This window comes from Muntiacus reevesi, chromosome 12 (genome assembly GCF_963930625.1).
Source record: "Muntiacus reevesi chromosome 12, mMunRee1.1, whole genome shotgun sequence".
NCBI lineage: Eukaryota > Metazoa > Chordata > Mammalia > Artiodactyla > Cervidae > Muntiacus > Muntiacus reevesi.
The window spans coordinates 69,720,652-69,738,927 of record NC_089260.1 but is presented as its reverse complement, the minus strand read 5'-3'; the positions used below and the strand labels follow the sequence as shown (position 1 = coordinate 69,738,927).

Here is an 18,276-nt window from a genome sequence, read left to right as displayed (position 1 = left end):
GGGAATAAATTAGATCATACTGATTTTGAACTTGTCTTTTTCACCTCTCTGTCCATTGTGCATATCCTTCTGTGCTGGTAACTAGCCATTTATGAGACTTTCTAATGTCAACAGTGCACATAGTGTATTCAGGCTGTTAGGGAGAGAGTCACGGACCAGTTAGGAGGGCCCGCAGGGCTCACTTGAACGCAAAGCACACCTCTGATTATTGGTACTTTTTGATCTGGACTATTCCTTCATCTGTAAGAAGGAGTATAATGATGCCGAGAGCTTCTCTAGAAAATGTCAGACAGGATAACTGACTTGCCCCAAATCCTCTACTGTTACCGAGTTGGATTCAGGAAGCTTTTCTTCCAAGCCATCTCATCACCTGACCCTGCTATGCCGAAGGGAGCAGGGGACCAGGCTACTGTCCGCTCTCAACCTCCCTTCTCCTGACATCTCTGGCAAACACTCCTTCCCACATGACTCGGTTACAAATCGCCTCTGCGACCTGTGGCTGTGCTGTGTGGAGGCCCTGCCCAGGCATCCGCTGGGGGTGGCCTTCCAGGGCCTGGGCGGCTCCCAGGCACTTCTCAGCCTTGGCTTTGCCCCTTTAGAACCATGCTCACTCTCCTGTCCTGCTTGTCCTCCATGCTCTTGGAAACTTGACAAAATGCCTTTTTTTTTCCTCTCATCTGTCATGAGCATTACATCCAACGGCCTCTATCCCCTTCTGCCTGTCAGAAACCATTTAAACGCTTGGCACTCGAAACATACTGCTGTCCCAGGCAAAGCTATCGCCCTTTAAAAGGTTCACCCTGACGGATGGCCAAGGCAACGGCCGCCTTCTGATTTCGAAGGGTGGGAAAGGCAGGCTCCTGAAGCTGCCCCTCTGTTCTCAACGAGCAGCTCACACACGCAGTGGGGAAGTGTCGCCTTTGAAAAATAATTTCCAAATCACAACTTATAGAAGTGCCTAGGTGCCCGGATGTTTCCGTCCAGCCATTGCTCCCGTGGCTTCATTTCAGGGGCCGGCTGACTTAGAACGAATGCCTAGGACAGCTGGGACTGTATGGAGGAGGGGGCAAGTCTTAGACTCAGGGGAGGCCGGCCTGGGCTTTCCCACATTCTTCTGCTTTGGCTTTGAACAGATCAGTCACTTCTGCAAGCCTCAGTTTCCTCAGCCTTACAGCCTTGCTGCCAGAGCTTTAGGAAGTATGGAGGGTGAGAACTCAGCACGGGGCTGTACGCAGAGCAAACGTCTCTCTGGCTCCCACTCGTTCAATTCCTCTTAATTCTCCCAGTGGGACTTGCCAGCCCTTCGCTGACTAATTCTACATTGTCATGCTTTTAAAAAACTTGTAAAGCAAAATCAGCTTAGAGAAGTGGTAGCAACACAGACTAAGCAAAAACAAAGCCTTTTTTTGACAGTTCAAGCCTCTGCTCTTAGTGGCCATGTCTTGTTGGGCAAATCAGTTAACTTCGCCCTATCCATTTTGTGAAGCTGGGATTTTATTTTACTTTTTAACTTTTTTCCCATGTGCTGCACAGCGGGTTTTTGTTGGTTATCCGTTCTAAACATAGCAGTGTGTACATGTCCATCCTGAAGAAAGAAAGAAAGTGAAGTAGCTCAGTCGTGTCCGACTCTTTGCGACCCTATGGACTATAGCTTACCAGGCTCCTCCATCCATAGGATTTTCCAGGCAAGAGTACTGGAGTGGGTTGCTATTTCCTTCTCTAGGGGATCTTCCCAACCAGGGATTGAACTCAGGTCTCCCACCTTGCAGGCTGACACTTTACCGTCTGAGCCACCAGGGAAGTCACACATGTCCATCCTAAACTGCCTAGCTATTCCTTCCTCCCAGCCTTTCCCCTGGCACCCGTAAGTTCTCTAAGCCTGTGAGTCTCTTTCTGTTTTGTAAGTTCATTTGTATCATTTCTTTTTAGATTCCACATATAAAGGATGTCATATGATATTTCTCCATCTCTGACTTACTTCACTCAGTATGACAATCTCTAGGCCCATCCATGTTGCTACAAATGGCGCTATTTCATTCTTTTTAATGACTGAGTAACAGTCCATTGTATCGTCTTTATGCCTCCCTCTGTCGATGGACATTTAGGCTGCTTCCCTGTCTCGGCTACTATAAACAGTGCTGTAGTGAACACGGGTGCAGGTATCCTTGCACATCATGCCTTTCTCTGAATATCTGCCCAGAACTGGGACTGCAAGGTCATATGGTAGCTCTATTTTTAGCTCTATTTTTGAGGAACTTCCTTACTGTTCTCCACAGCAGCTGGTACCAATTTACATAGTGGGGGGTTTTATTCATCCCTCTGTTTGGTTGTATGGATTAGTATACAAAAATAACTGTAGCTGGTGGCAGATCTGGGGGTGGGGGGTTAGCCAGCACTTGCCCAGGGCTATATTCCCACATCTAATATCAAGGTGGAAAGACAGAAGGGTGAGGGGCATGGTGGGAATTTCTGGCCCAGAGGAAGCTGGCCTGAAACTGCAGCCTGGCTGCTCTGCCCCACAGGAGAGACTGAGCACTTGTTTTCTCTCTAAGTGTGACTCTGTAGTCAGCCATGGCTGACTATTTGAACTATGCCTCCAAATATGAGCATCTAGATAGTAGGGGGCTTCCCAAGTGGCTCAGTGGTAAAGAACCTACCTGTCAAAGCAGGAGATGTGGGTTCGATCCCTGGATCAGGACGATCCCCTGGAGAAGGAAATGGCAACCCACTCCAGTATTCTTGCCTGGGAGATCCCATGGACAGAGGAGCCTGGCGGGCCACAGTCCGCGGGATTGCAAAAGAGCTGGACACAACTTAGCGACTTTACAAGAAGACGGTAGGGCCCAGCCCAGATGTCTAGGAGTGAGAAAGCCTTGTCTGGCTACTGGTTTCCTTCCTGTCACCTGCAATCACCTCCCTTTGTCCATCTCCTCCTCCTTTCCTTCCTGGATGAGGTAGCACAGACCAGCTCCTGGGGAGAAAGGGCTCCCCGGGCTGCCTGGAGAAGTGCAGTGTGTGTGTAAGTTCTGAGACTCTGGTGGGTGTGGATGGTCTTGTGTGTGCAGAAGGGGAACCTGCTGGGGGAGAGGATGGCCTCTCAGGGGTCAATGTCAGCAGGAAGGGTGACCAGGGCCGCACGGACTGGGGATGCCTCTGTCAGAGGGAGCAGAGCAGAGAGGAGGGCCGTGGCCCGGCTCTGGTCAGGCATCCCTGGAGGGGGCACCTCGGGAAGAGGCTGGACCGGGAGACAGGGGTGCCCGGCACAAAGGTCCAGGTGAGGGGCTGCCCTGGGGAGGTCAGTCACGGGGGCCGGCGTCAGGTTCTGGGCTGGAGGCCCTGTGCTGGCCACAGCGGTGGGGAGGCGGGAGGGCCCCCACCGGAAGTGGAAGGTCTAGGGCTCCCACCTCACGTCCAGACCCCAGAGGCGGCATGGAGCGCCTGAGGGCAGACCGTCTGCACATCCAGCTGGGCTGAAACCCGCGACCCTGGCCTGTTCTGGTGGCTGTCCTTCAGACTTGAGCCTCACACCCACACCCTCCCACACTTGGCCCTGTGTGTTCAGAGGGGACCTGCATTTTCCACGGCCCACTTCCTTATCCTGTATTAGTTCCAGCTAAGGGGGTGTGGTCTGAGCTTAGCCCCCTCCCTGTAACAAGGGTAGCCCTCGCAGGCCCTGGGCCCATCACTCTGCCTGACCCTTTCCCCAAACTCCCCCTTGTGAACAAGCCCAGGGGACTCTTGCTAAGGTGTGATGCATCGGCATGAACTAAATAGGTCTGCTTCGGAACCCCTGCCCCAGCTGAGCACCTGGAGTCCATGTCACGTCATTTGCAACAACACTATCCCCTTCAAATTCATCAGGCAAAACAAATATACATTTTCATACAGTGTAGAAAAAGAATGGACAGAGCTTGGGCTTTGGGGTTGGAGAAATCTAACTGAATCTCAAAGTGACAACTTGGTAAGTGGTTCTACTACTGGAGTTTCAGTTTCTCCACCTGTAAAATGGGTACATAATAGTGTCTCAAGGTACAGCATCAAAAGCATGGACCGTGAGTTTATTATTAGTGCATATGCAAGGTCAGTATCTCCTCTTCCTACCAGCTGTGTGTACTTAGGAAAGCTATTTAAATCCCCTGTGCCTGTTTCCTCAAGTGTAAAATGAGGGTAAGAAGAATATTTCAGTAGATTGTTGTGATGAATTGATGAGGTAAAAGGTAATATGCTTACATGGGTTAGGTTTCCCATGAATGGTAGCCAATATTAAACTCAGAATTGATACTTCAAAGAGCTCTAGCAAGAATGAAATGAAATAACAGGTTTGAAAAATACTTCAGAACCTGTACACACTGTCAGAGATTCGGTTATTATGATTTATAATATTATTGCTACTCAAACTCAAATTTAAAAAATAGTCAAATCTTCTCCAATCTAAAGAAAGCTTTGGGGATTGCAGTTCTGTATTGGCTAAGGATATTTTAAGCAGCTGGGCTTGTCTATCTTCTGTCCCTGCCTGGCGGCCCCGTGCTGCTGGGTGTAATTAGTCGTGGCTCTGTGGGTGATGAAGCAAAGGCTGGCTGACAATTTCACACCCACCAGTGGCTTGGAAACGGATGATACCATTCTAAATTGCATTAAGGCCAGTTTTGAGCTTGTTCTTTAGATGACAACCACGGAATCTTGTTTTGACTGGAAAGCCTATGTCACAGAAGTATTAAGGCATCATAAAATGTGAGGTAAGTTAGCAAGGGGACTTTAATAAAAGCCATCATCATGCTATGAGAGATGGTAACCTCATTTTGTGCTGTTAAAGCATATTTTGAGGTGTTTGGGCAAGTTTAATTGTGATTATTGTTTATGAGATGAAAATACAGCAGTGAAACAATGAAGAGGCCTGACTCTGCTCATGTTCGAGAGCTAATCAGAGAGGCCTTATCTCTAATGTTCATCCAGCTCTTCCTATCAACTCTGAGACACAGCCACCTCTGCTGCCAGAACTCCATGGGCATCTTTGAGTACTTCCTATATGCAAGATGCTGCACGGAATTTGAAGATGATTAAGGCCTGGAGTAGGAAATGGCAAACCCACTCCAGGATTCTTGCCTGGAGAATATCATGGACAGAGGAGCCTGCCGGGCTGAAGTCCATGGAATCACAAAGAATCGGACATGACTGAACAGGCACCCTTGAGGGCCTGAAGAAAGGGTGTAGTCTACAGGGAGGGGAATTTCTCTGTCTTTCTGGGTTTTTTGTTTTAAACTCTCACCCCCCACCCCGTCCCACCCTCCAGTTTTCCCTCCGCCCTGCCCTTTCTTCCTCCTAGCAAATATCTGACAGTTACTCTGGCCCTGCAAGGTGCTAATGCTAGGTGTCAATCACTGACAAAACAGGTAGCCTCCGGCCTTCATGGATCTTAACAGTTTTCAGAAGATAGACCAACACAGAGATGGGAAAGGGGAGGTATTAGAGAAACTCTTGAAGAGCTTCCCTTCAAAGGGCCTGATACCACCTGATGCCACCAGGTACCAAATCCTATTTCTCTTGGTAAGACTGCCTCTTGCCTTCGTCCTAAGTGAAATTCACAAGAATCTCTGTGCCCTTCCTGGTTCAACTATACATTTGAACCAAGAAAAGATAATCTGTGATGTCTCAAAACTCCTTGTTAAGAATGCTTTGTTTAGAAATGATCCTTGTCTCCCTCTTTATGTTTCTATTAGAGTTCTGGTCTCCCAAACAGGGTGCATAAGACAATGCATTGGTGCACAGGAAGAAATTTCCAAGATATTTACCTATAAATATCATTTAGGTAGTCTTATTCTTTTTAAACATGTTTATAATGTATGTTTTAGTACAGTCATCTGTGAATATAATTAATGACTGTGTATATAAAAGATGACTAAACGTGCACATACAGGGAATGCTTACTCAAGCTCACTCAAAACTTTGTTTTACTGTCATGATCAACCAGCTTGGAGACGAGAACACTTGCACTCGGGAACAGGAAGAGGCCCTTTCCTCAGTGAACTGAAGGAAACAGAGCTGAACGAGGATGCCCCCATGCGCCGTAGTGTTTGCTCCGCCGGTGGGAATAAAAGCGACCAGCAAGCTTCTTGCCTCTAGGACAGTCACGGGGCACTCTGGCAAAAGGTTCCACTGCAGACAGATGGCACCGCTTTTGTTATCTCTCCTCCCCATCAGGGCGCCACGGCGGGAGCCAGTCTGGGGAACAGGCCGTTCAGACAGCCGAGGAACCTCAGCTTAGGCCAGAGGACAAGAGCAGGCAGGGGAAAGGGCTTGACACCCTCCCCCACCCCACTGCAGAGGGTAGAGGGAACATGAGTCCTTCTGCCAGGCTCTGAGTCTAGGAGGAAAGGATCAAGCCTTGGCTGGCCCAGACTGGAGGCTCACTACTGATTCTGGCAGATCCTAGAGTGAGGGGAACAGCAGGTGCAAATTCAGGGGCACAGCCAACAGAGCCTGCCAGGCAGTAGAAGAAAGTGGAAGTCACTGAGATGGCAGGTCGGAGCAGTGAGGACCAGGGAGGAATCAACACAAAGGCCACGCACAGTGAGGGAAGTGGGGGTGGAGGGCTGGGGCAGAGCTGTGCTGAGACTGAACTGACCCGAGGGGGTCAGCTTGTCATCCTATTCCAGGAGCACTGAGAGGGAAGAGGAGATCACAGGCACGAGAGGGCCAGCACGTGGCCGATATTGACATCACTTCCAACTTATCATCCCACAAAGAGAAAACACAAGAAGGGACCCATGGAATGTCCCGGCCAGCACTGCCAAATGTGTAGCCTTGATGGGCTCCACTCCTGCTCAAGGTCGAGCTGAACATCACCCACGTCCATCGAGCCTGGGGGCCACTGCAACGTTTTGAACCATTTCCTTTAGTTTCCCTCATCACAACACCCCCACCATGCTGCCAAGTCATCATGGTTCATTTCTGGTCCCTGTTCGCTGACCTTTTGGATGGCAGGACATGAGTCCCAGTCACCCTGCTGCCCCCTGAGCTTAGCCTCATGGTTGGCATGAAGCTAATAGTTACTCAATACAATACTCAATACTCATTTAAATAAAGAAATACCTGTTAGATCTAGAAAAGAGTTTGCATCTTCATGCATCTACAGGAAGTTAGTAGGGAAAGCAAGATTGCAACATTGTGAAGACTGAAATTGCGGCCCCTCTCAGAGAGCTTCCCAAGCTTTGGGAACCCACTGTCCCTAAGAGGGATGCAAAGGGAACGAGTTGAGCAACCGCAGAAGAGAACAGCTTGGGTGAATCAACACATTTGTGCAACTCCTCAGAGTGGAGAAGCCCAGTGCAAACAGAGCTTCTGCTTTTTTTTTTTTTCCCTTCTGAAAACACTGTCAGCTCCAAGAGGCACTCCCAGAGAAACACAAAGATTCTGAGGATACACATTCAGGTGCCATTCTAGCTGGACAATTTAGCTCATCCACATGGACCATTTACCCAACTCCAGAGATGGTTCCAGACACATAAACAGCTCCCAACTCCCAGGAAACAATAGGGTCTGATACCTCCCAGACGATTTTCAAGGTTAGCTCATCATCCTCCCCGGAGGCAAGGAGTCAGTATTCACAGGCCATGTGCTTTTTGTTCAGAAAGCAGATCCATCACCTTCATTTACTTGTTCATGGGTGTGGCTCACTTGTTTGGGGGGCAGGCTCGGTGCTGGGCTCATGGTCTGTGTTAGACCTGCCCCTGCTCTCCCCAGCTTATGCTCCACTTTGAAAGGAAAGAGGGGGAGGCATATTCTGTGGTTCCCATGTCCCCACCCCCACCCGCCCCCACCATACACCTTGCACTATGCTAGGTAATCTATGCACATCCTCCTATGGAGTTGATGCTGGAGAAGCGGGCTTGGTTCCTGCTTGGTTTAGGAGAACTGCAGACCCCCAGGTGGGGACGTAACACCTGGCTCTCGATGACACTAAATGTAAAAAGCTAGCATTTACAAAGGAGAACATTTCATTTCAATAAGATGATGACTGCACAGAAGTAGAAGGAAATCAGTCAAGCAAATCTCAACATACAGGATCATCTTGCTAATTTGCCTGTGGACATTAGCCTAATAGCTCTTAGACAGCATATTAGAGCAGAGACATCACTTTGCAGAGGTCTGTCTAGTCAAAGCTATGGTTTTTCCAGGAGTGAGAGTTGGACCATAAAGAAGACTGAGCACCGAATAATGATCCTTTCGAACTGTGGTGTTGGAGAAGACTTTTGAGAGTCCCTTGGACAGCAAAGAGATCATTTAGAGTCCATCCTAAATGAAATCAACTCTGAATATTCACTGGAAGGACTGATGCTGAACCTAAAGCTCCAATGTTTGGCCACCTGATGAGAAGAGCCAACTCATCAGAAAAGACCCTGATGCTGGGAAAGATTGAAGGCAGGAAGAGACGGGGGAGACAGAAGATGAGATGGTTGGATGGCATCACCAACTCAATGGACATGAGTTTGAGTAAACTCTGGGAGATAGTGGAGGACAGGGAAGCCTGGTGTGCTGCAGTCCATGGGGTCACAAAGAGTGCGACCAAACAACAATATAACAGTTCATTAACTTGAAAAACTCTCTGAAAATCAGGTGCTTTTACATTGATGGATCTGGATGTCTCCATGTGCTCTTGTAGTGCGGTTGCCAGACACGTGGTCACTCAGCCAGGGATGATCCCAGTCTTAACTTAAGGACCTTGGTGGGAGTGTCCCCTGCCAAGTGTGGGCTCCGACCTCCACACCATCCCTCAGCCTGGGCCACAACCCGGGATTCTTTGGAGTACAGTTGACAGCTTCAGGTACATTTTCTCAAACAGATCCCATTTCCATGCATTCACCCCGGGGGTGAAAGGAAGGTTGTGAAACAGCAAGGCCAGGGCAAGTGGGCAGCAGTTCCAGGTCACCCAGTGGAAGTGGGCAGAGAGGATCCTGCCACCTGGTCCATGGCTCCCAGTTCTGGGCTTCTCCTCCCGCAGCAGCTTCTCCTGGGTACCGACCACTCCCTTTGACGGAGACCCATCTATGGTCCCTGCCTGCCTGCTGTCAGTCTCCACCATGAAACCACCGGGAGCTCCCTTAAGCCCACCGTGCTTTTCCTCCCCATCCCCCAAAGTCTGCATGAGCCTCTAACCATCTAGCTTGTTCCCTGGCTGGTCCTTTTCCTCCTGGAGCCTCAGCCCATGGCACAGAGAACCCCTCCCTCTCCCACCTCCACACTGGCCATTTTCCTTTCCTTACAGAGTTACCAGAACTGATAGCTGTGTAGTAGGGCAGGGCTTTCATGCACGGCTGAACTCCAATGCCTAGAAAACATCATTGAATAAATAACTGAATGAGGGAATGACTTCAGAGCCTAACTCATAAGAGCTGCTCAATAAATATTTTTTGACAAGTTGCCTAAAGCTTCATACCTCTTAACTATCAATCTAAACCTCTGTTACTCCTCTGGGTGAGTTCGGGGGAAAAGTCCACTTCTGCTTCTCCCTGCCTGCCCACTCCTCCCTCTCGAGGCCAAGCACCCAGACAATCTTTGCAACATTTCCTCTGCCCCTTCCCAGGGTGCCCCGTGCAGCACAGGGACTCTCACCAGTTGTCTAAGGAAGCATCTCTCTAGTGCAGAGCCCTTGCTAAATTTAGAAGCAGCCCTGGTGTTTTGAACTCATCTTCAATCGCAGCAGTGAGAGAGGTTTCTAAATGACTGTCCCTGCTGGCCGTGTTGTTCCCACCAGCTTGGGGCCGTGCCATCAGCCCCAGACACTGACCTGACTCTGCTCGGGGACCAGTTGGGTGATGCTGGGCAGATCATTGGATGCTCTGTCTTCTCTGTGAAGTGGGAGGTGGACCAAAGCTCTCAGAGGGCCATGCAGCAGGTCACCTGGCATTCTGGGCTCACTCAGGCAACTCCATGACACGTTGTCTGGAGCCGGCGTTCCAGCAGCTTCCATCTCTACCACCAACAAGCCCTTGGGCTCCATGTGTTGGGCTTTCCTGGTTGAGACCAGCATGCTATGAGTCGTGTCCGACTCTTTGCAACCCCTTGGACTGTAGCCCGACAGGCTCCTCTGTCCATGGGATTTTCCAGGCAAGAACACTGGAGTGGGTTGCCATTTCCTTCTCAAGGGGATCTTCCCGACCCAGGGGTCAAATCAGCATCTCTTACATCTCCTGCATTGGCAGGCGGATTCTTTACCACTGCACCACCTGGGAAGCATGCTATGAACAGGCAGATATATACAATTACTTAAAAAAATTTAGACCCATCACAAAGTTGAAATAGTACAGTGCACATATTCCCTTCACCTAAACTGACCAAGCATGAACATTTTGCCACATTTGCTTTCTGTCTTTCTCATTCTCTTTCTGTTTGTGTGTGTGTTTTCTTTTTTTTTAATTGAACCATTTGAACGTTAAAGACAACATGCCTCTTGACCTCTAAATACATTAGCACGGAGTTCCTAAAAATCAGCATTCTTCACATAATTCTATGTCATTATCAAACCCAAGAAAATTAGCACTGACACAAATGGTCTAATATGCAGTCTGTATTTGAATACCCCCACCTCCATCCCAGGAATGTTCTTTCTAGTCCTTCACCCTTGATCCAGGAGCCAGTCAGGCATCATACACTCAGTTACCATGTTTTCTTAGTCAACTTTCATCAGGAACCTAGGAAAGCCGACTATTTTTCATAACCTTTCTAGTTTAATAACCTTTCATAACCTTTGTAGTTTCTTCTGGTTGTAGCACCAGCCAGCCAAGGGGTGGTGTGCCTCCCCTGGGAAGGCTTGGTGGGCTGCTTCTTTCTGTAAAGGGTCTTTGAGGCCCATTATTTCAATTCTCTGCCAATTAAAAACTTGTCTACAGTGGAGCCAAGACCAGAAGCTTTGCTCGAAGCCCACTGGGCAGTGACATCAAGAACCTGAGAAGAGAGAAGCAGCTGAGGCTTCTGAGCCCTGGCCCCCTCGGACCCAGTGAGCTTTAGGCCATGAGAGCATTCTCTCAACCTCCTCTGCCTTTTAATTAGAGACAAAATATCTCCGTGTCTGAAAGAGGAGCGTGGCCCAGACACTTGGAATCAAGCTGCCCATATTCCCAAGTGCTTTGCAAAAAAATAAGAACAGTGTTGCTATCTGCCCTGTCCTTACAAAGAGAAGTCTGCTCTGCGTGGTTGCTGAAAACAGGAACCTGTCTCCTGCAAGCCCGCGCCTTCCTCGTTTCTAGCAGAGGAAGTGGCAGCCGGTTTAGCAACTGTGCTTCTCGATAGCATGGGCTCCTCTGCACCGGCGGGAGGCTCACTCTGCCACGGAAGTAGCAGCTGATGGAGCGGTGGTGACAGTGCTCCTGACGGTCCCTCCTCTGCGACTCCCAGGGGAGAGCGTGCCCAGCTGTTGAAGGTATCTGGGGGGACATGGTAGGGGCTCTGGAGGGGAGGTGTTGGGACCCCTGAGACACACAGCTGGCAGGCGGTGGGCTTTCTGGAGACAGACGTGCTCTGGGAAGACAGGCAGAAGCAGGTCTAAGTGAGGCCCGGTGGCTGGTGGGTCGTGGCTGCTCACTGATGGGGAGCTCTATGCCGAGAAGGGCTGGGAGAGCTCAGACTGGGCACGCTCATGCCAGAAGGTGATCTTCCAGCCACAGAGCATTCTAGCACAGAGCAGGCTTCGCACTGTGGACACTGCAGCGTGCCATTAGACTTTCCAGAAGTACATCCTTAGGTGAGACATTTACGTCTCTCCAGGCCTTCATTCTCTCCTCTGGGAAGTGGGAATAATAGTACACAAATCACACAGGTACTGGGCAGATTCAACAAGCTAACACATGCAAAGTGCCCAGGCCAGTTTCAGACACACAGCAGGGGCTCAGTAAAATGCTATCAGCGTGGAGTCATAACGTCTGTAACTGGAGCCCAGGCAGCTGGACATCAGAGTAGTACTTCTAGGTATCTGGGGTGTGGATCTTCTTGGGAAGATGCTAACGATGACTGATGGTAATAAAGAACAAGAATCCAAGTAGGTGGGATTTTTACAGCACATATGATTAAATCAAAGGCAAACATGGGAGGCATATAAAAATATGAAAATAAAATGCAAGCATTAGGAGAGATATTGGAGAACTAGAATTTTCTAAGGAACATGGCACACTCCTTATCCTACTAGGTCCTTCCATGTCCAGAGAACCTGGTGTATCAGGGAAATGACCTGGGTTTTGGCCTCAGAATGTCCTGAATCGGGGTTTTGCACACAGTGTGAAGGAATGGAGTCTGCCCAGCTGAGTGGCAGGGGAGGCATGTTGCATGAAAAGTTATTTTCTTGCAATCTTTCTAACAATCCTGTTAAGATTACCATGATTATCTGCTTCCAACAAATGAGAAAATGAGGTTCAGAGAGGTTAAGTGATTCATCCAAGTCACACAGCTGGTGAGAGGCTCGAGGGCTCCAAGGGCTGAGACGGGGGAGGAAGAGCCCCACCTAAGTGAGCTGAAGTGTGGGGAGGACAAAAGTGTGTATTTAAAGCAGTGCTCGTTGCATTAGGAGAAATACGCTCCATTGACTGCAGAGTGTCTTCTTGTATGTTGCTGTGAGATGCTGTACTGGGCTGTGGTTCTTTCAAAAATAGGGAGGCAAGCTCAAGTAAAATTTCTGGCAAAATTTGGTGCCAACTATAGTCTCCAGTTGGGAAAATGTTAATCAAGAGTGCTTAAGGAACTTTCCTAGTGTTCCAGTAGCTAAGACTCTGAGTTCCCAATGCAGGGGGCCTGGGTTCGATCCCTGGTCAGGGAACTAGATCCCACATGCTGCAACTAAGACCCGGAGCAGCCAAATAAGTAAATAAATATTCAAAAAAAGAGTGCTTAATAGGCTCTGAAATATATAATGGTAATAACAGAAAAAAAAATCTATGGAATAGGCTGAAAACTATTTAGACTTTCATGTCTTAAAACAGATCTAGAATCAGGGAAGTAAGACCAGGGAAACCTACTGTTTTAATCAGCTCCACCTGGGCCAACATTCTGGGTTGGTCGCCAGGGAACTCACTGTGTGACTTTGGGCAAGTCAATTTGCCTATCTGAGTGTTTGCTTTTTCCTCGTATTATAATAAAAAGAAGACCAGCTTCCTTATGTGTTTGTAAGATGTTTAAATTATATACAATATGTAGTGGATGCCAAATACTAAATAGCAGCTACTGTCATTCCTGACCCAGACAATTAAAGCACCCCAAGTTGCTTGTATGTTCATCGGCAGCAAACAGTAGCGGGCAGTGTTCAATACGACGGGTCAAATGGCACAGCCGATGACCTGGTGATTCCTTTCCTGATTTTTCTAAATGCTTATTTCTACCTGTTCCTCCATCTCATTTAAGTGAAACAGCTATAGGTAGGTTTGTATTGCACTGAAATCATCTTCCTAATACAGAAAGAAAAAAAAATTTCCCCACTCTGAATTTCGAGAGCTGGCAATGTATTTCCAAGGGGAGTGGGTCTTCCTTAAAGACTTAGAAATTATTCATCTTGGTAAACCCCAGTCAGCTTCCTGCATTAATAGATGCTGCTGGGTTTTAATTTTTCATCTGACATTCAGCAAGAATTTATTCCCCCAGCTCTGAGAAGTTGGAGCTTAAAATTCTCATTAAAATTTTCCAGTATGTCAAACTAGAGCCTTTGGTTCTTGTCAGCAACATGAGGGGCCTGTTAGTACATTTATCCTTCCGTCTGTCCACCCACTCATCCATCCATCCATCCTTCCCTTAATGAATAACGCACTGAGGCCGTACCCTCTGACTGATTTCCTCCCCTCCCACCTCCCCAAGAGTTCCAAAGGAAACAGGGACACTGGGTACACGGGGTCCCAACCACTTCCTCCCATCTGAGAACCACCACGGGGGGAGGCAGTTCATTTTGTTACGGTAACTGGAGCTACAGACAGAAACCGTGGGGCCTCCAGTCGGCTCACTTTTGTTGCCAAACAGCCTTGCAAAGTCACACTTCCCTCCTTGGCACCTTCCAGGCAACTGGGACGATGGCCGGGGGACTTGGGGTGGGGTGGGGGTAGGTGGGGAGACTCCAGGAGCTTCAGACCACAGAGGAAATTGTCCCCCCGATGGTCCCTGGGGGAAAGGCCCGCCCTGAGAGAATAGGGCTGCCCCTGAGAGCACAGCCCTGCCTGCCTGCACTGTGCTGGGTACTCTGTAGGTGATATTTTTAGCCACTTACTGAATGCAGTTAGCCCTTACTACATGCCAAGCACCTGCCAGGTAATAATTTCTCATTGAGCAACAGAATAAAGAAAGGACTGCATGCTCAGGGAGTTTATAACCTGGGGCTGTTGAAGACACGAATCCATAACGAGGAACTGTGGTGTGAGCCGTGAAGGGGCCAGAACCCTGGACAGAGGGCAGAGGGGAACCCGTTGTCAGTGAAGTCTTTACCTTTAATTCTCACATTACCCCTTGGAGGCAGCCACATTCCTTCTCAGAGTACAAATATGCCATCTCCCCCTACTCTTCTGGACCCCCCACACCCTCCAAGGCACATGGACAATCAGCTTAAAGATTACAGCCTCTGAATAGAACTTGGAAGAGCCCAGCAGCTGAGGAACCCACTTCCAGATACGCTGCTTTAGCAATATACCGACTGGTCTATCTACTGAACAGCTGTGATGCAGCTGACCTCCGAGCACACAAGAGCAGCGCTGCGATCTTGTCGTGAAAAGGGGTCCATTTAGCTTTATGCAACCCTCTGTCCACCTCCTTATGACTCAGAGCAGAGGACTTAAGAGCCGGGCTCCGGAGCCAGGTGCCTGGGTTCAAGCCCTGGCTCCTCTCTTACCAGCCCGCTGATAAACCCAGACAAGTCATGCAGACACTCTGGCGTTAGTTTCCTCAGTCCTACAAGAGGCCTGATGGCCGTGGTGTGCCTCTCCCGGGCACAGGGTCTCCTCAGTTTTCATCTCTTCCTTTTCTTTCCCTTTGGAACATCTAGTGTGTTTCAGGTCTGAGTGAACACAGACCTCTGTCTTCACTGAGTGTTAGAATCATAATCCACTTTGCAGGCAAGGCGGGTGACCCTGAGCAGGTAAGGATGAACCCCTGAGCTGAGAAAGGGTAGCATTGAGCCCCCCCCCCCCCCCCCAGGCATCTGCAAGTGATTCACGTGCAGCTCAGCACAGGCAAAGGCCGTTAAGAGACAAAAGAGCAATTTCCGTCTCCCTTGATAAGCTCGTGAGCCTCGCTGGTGGTTCACGCATCTGTACAAAGAGCATAACCCAAGTCTTGCTGGGAAAAGTGATGCAATACAGGAACCCCTAACTTCACCACGCCCGGGCCCAGGCATCCAGAGGCCCTCTTGCCTCTCCGTCTGCGTCACCATTGACCTCCACCTTCTGATGAGACCTGCATTTCCCAGGCATCTACGTTCGAAATGAAAAGCCCATTTCATCTTCACTGCTTTCCCATTCTGTGCAATTGCATATCTCTGTGATCTAACACCAAAATAATTGGCTTTCTGACTGTTTGCTCATTGCCAAGGTCTGTGATTGTCAGTTTGTAGGTTATGTGGGTATCTAGGACCTGGACTGACTTCATTTGTAACGTGGTTTTTGTCAGGAAGTGTTCGGTGTTCAACAGCCTGGGAGATACCGTATCCCACCAGCCCTGTGTATTGCGGGGTGGGGGGGAGGAGGGGGGTAGTCATTTTGAGTATGAAAAGCTGATTTAGAAAAGAAAAAAAAGAAATGGGGAAATTTTTAACTTTCATATCAGTGAGATGTTAAAGCCACGCCAGGAATAACTGTATCGCTCACCTCTCCACGCTGGACACTGCGTTTTACGGATCCCGCTAGGCCTGGGGTCAAGGTGCTCACTTGCAGCACATTTACTGTTGGCAGAGAAATGAGCAACAGAGCAATCCCCTCCCCCCAACACACGCACACACCCAGCAATGTGCTAATCTTGTAACACATACTCTCTAATCCTTACTTGTGGAAATTCAGCAAGGAAGCTATGGCTAAGCTCAGTTTTAAAACAGAAATGAACCAAAAGCAATGGAAAGAAGTTTAGCAACTTCCTAAGAGATGAAACTGAAATATGCCCCAGCACCAAGAGGTCCCAGATCTGGATTCTTCCTCTGACATCCTAAAATGACTGTAAAATGTTTTCCAGGATGTGTCTATCCCGGTCTCAGGCCTGTTATCCTGAGGGTACATGAGATCCTCTTCCGGACACCCAAGGGTGAAAGGAACATAGGCTCGTGGACACGTGGGTCAACGCTGATAAATGGTCAGTGGCTCTTTGTGGTGGGAAGCGTGTTGGATGGCTGGGGGGCGGGTCATAGCACTTATCCACAATTACTGAGCGGCCTTGAGCACATGGCTTGCCCTCTCTGAGCCTTTCTTTGATTTTGAGGACACTGAACTGCTCATCTCCAGTTGGTGCTTTATGATATCCTAGGGTCAGAGAGTCCTCTCTGGAGGAGTGAAGGGGTAGGGAGTGCTGAGCCCCCAGCCCCCAATAAGCTTGCTTTTATCTATTTCACATGTTGAGCTTCTGGAGAAACTTTGTTAGAACAGGTTACAACCAGCCAGTTGGACCGCCGTCTCCTTCTCTGCAGAGGGACAGAAGAATAAGATGGGCCTGGGGAGCAGGGAGGACGGTCCTGTGGCTGCACCTGCCTGGTGAGGACAGCTGGGAACGATATGGGTCACAGGGCTGGCACACCTGCAGAGCGAGGTCAGGATGTGGTAGGGTGCCCCCGGAAATCCTGAGAGATTTCTGGCAGGGGAGCCAACCGATGCTAAGGTCCTGGCCCAGCTCTTAGGGCCCCTGCTGCGGGTGGCAGACCGCAGGCAGCCCCGAACAAGTTCCAGGACGGTTGGGTAGGTACTGGGTACCACTCAGGGTGTGGGGTGGGTGGTAGTTGAGACAAAAGGACCATGAGCCACTGTCTGGCCCAACCCTTTCTCCATCACACTTGAGAACCTGAGGCCTAAAGGAGGGGAAGGACTGCCCAAGCTTGCCCAGTGACCTAGCTGGCCACCCAGTACCCCTGGGGATCCAGCGGGTAAATCTGTAGTGATCCCATCTTACCACACTTATCTCTGCTTCAGATATGACCTTAATTTAATCCTCAAAACCACCCTTCAGGGCACGGATTAGTATCTCAAATTTCTGCATTTGGAAAGGGAGGCTCAGAGAAGGGCAGCAACTTGCTACAGGACACACAGTTTGAGCCCTGGGTTGGGAAAATCCCCTGGAGAAGGGAATGGCTACCCACTTCAGTATCCTTGCCTGGAGAATTCCACGGACAGGGGAACCTGGCAGGCTATAGTCCAGGGGGTCACAAACAGCCGGATATGATTGGGCGACTAAGCACTCACGTTCAAGTTTCATAAAACTCACGTAGCTATGAGTATGGCTAGTTTTTGTTTGTTTGCTTTGTTTTGAGCTTTTTTCATCCCAGAGCATTTACAGTTCTTCAAAACAATGCTTTGAAAGGCTGGAAAACCCACACAATTCACTCCTGCCCTTCTGACCACCCCAGGCCGCCTACTAGTGGCCGTGACAGCTGAACCTGAGCAGACCTTTCCTTGCACTTCTCTCCTGTCCTTCCCCCTCCCCCAGTTAAAACTCCAGCCCTGTGCTTCCGATCACTGCAACCAGACATCCAAGAGACCCCTGGGGACCTCCGTGTCCCCTGGGCTAAAGGTCCCCCCCAACGTTTATAGCCCTCAAAGCTTCCTTTGGCAACCTTTCAAAATCACTTTCGGTTGTGTTTTTGGACTAGACCCGAGGGCAGGCAAGCAGGACAGCATTCCATGCTAGTTTTGAGAACGCGTTTGGGAGTCAAGCAGACCTGGTATAAAGCCTGGCTTGCCTTCTTACTGCTCATGTGACCTTGGACCCGTTACTTAGTTCATGTCACCTAAGAGCAGGGCTCTTGTGTGAGAACCTGGGTAGGGGAGTGTGATGTCTGTAAAATGCTGGGTGCCCGGCAGAGGAAGGGCTGACCACCCAGGGGCGGTGCTGGCGATTCTGTGGTGACAGCTGCTGTTGGGGTTCGGAGGTGATGGGTGACGAGGCCCCCACTTGTGCCACCGTGCCTTCACACCTTAGAAGCAGGTCACGTGGACGGCCTTGCCGCTGCCACACTCTGTGGGAGAAACGCCTGATTCCAAAGGGAGGGCTGCACCCCCAAGTGAGCTCTCACCTCCCGACTGTCGCCACGCTTACCCGACCATGCTAGACCTGCCTTCCCCGGGT

At 49.5% G+C, this 18,276-nt stretch overlaps 2 protein-coding genes across 2 annotated transcripts in view; one reads left to right on the top strand and one right to left on the bottom strand.

Moving 5' to 3' along the window:
- The window catches only part of TG (thyroglobulin), a 234,211-nt gene that overhangs the window by 48,099 nt on the left and 167,836 nt on the right, over nt 1-18,276 (bottom strand). The gene's annotated exons all lie outside the window — the stretch shown is intronic.
- SLA (Src like adaptor) overlaps nt 11,264-18,276 on the top strand; it is a 36,468-nt gene continuing 29,455 nt past the window's right edge. Inside the window, exon 1 of the mRNA XM_065902862.1 lies at nt 11,264-11,416. The gene's annotated coding sequence lies outside the window, so the exon portion shown is untranslated. The remainder of the gene's footprint in view (nt 11,417-18,276) is intronic.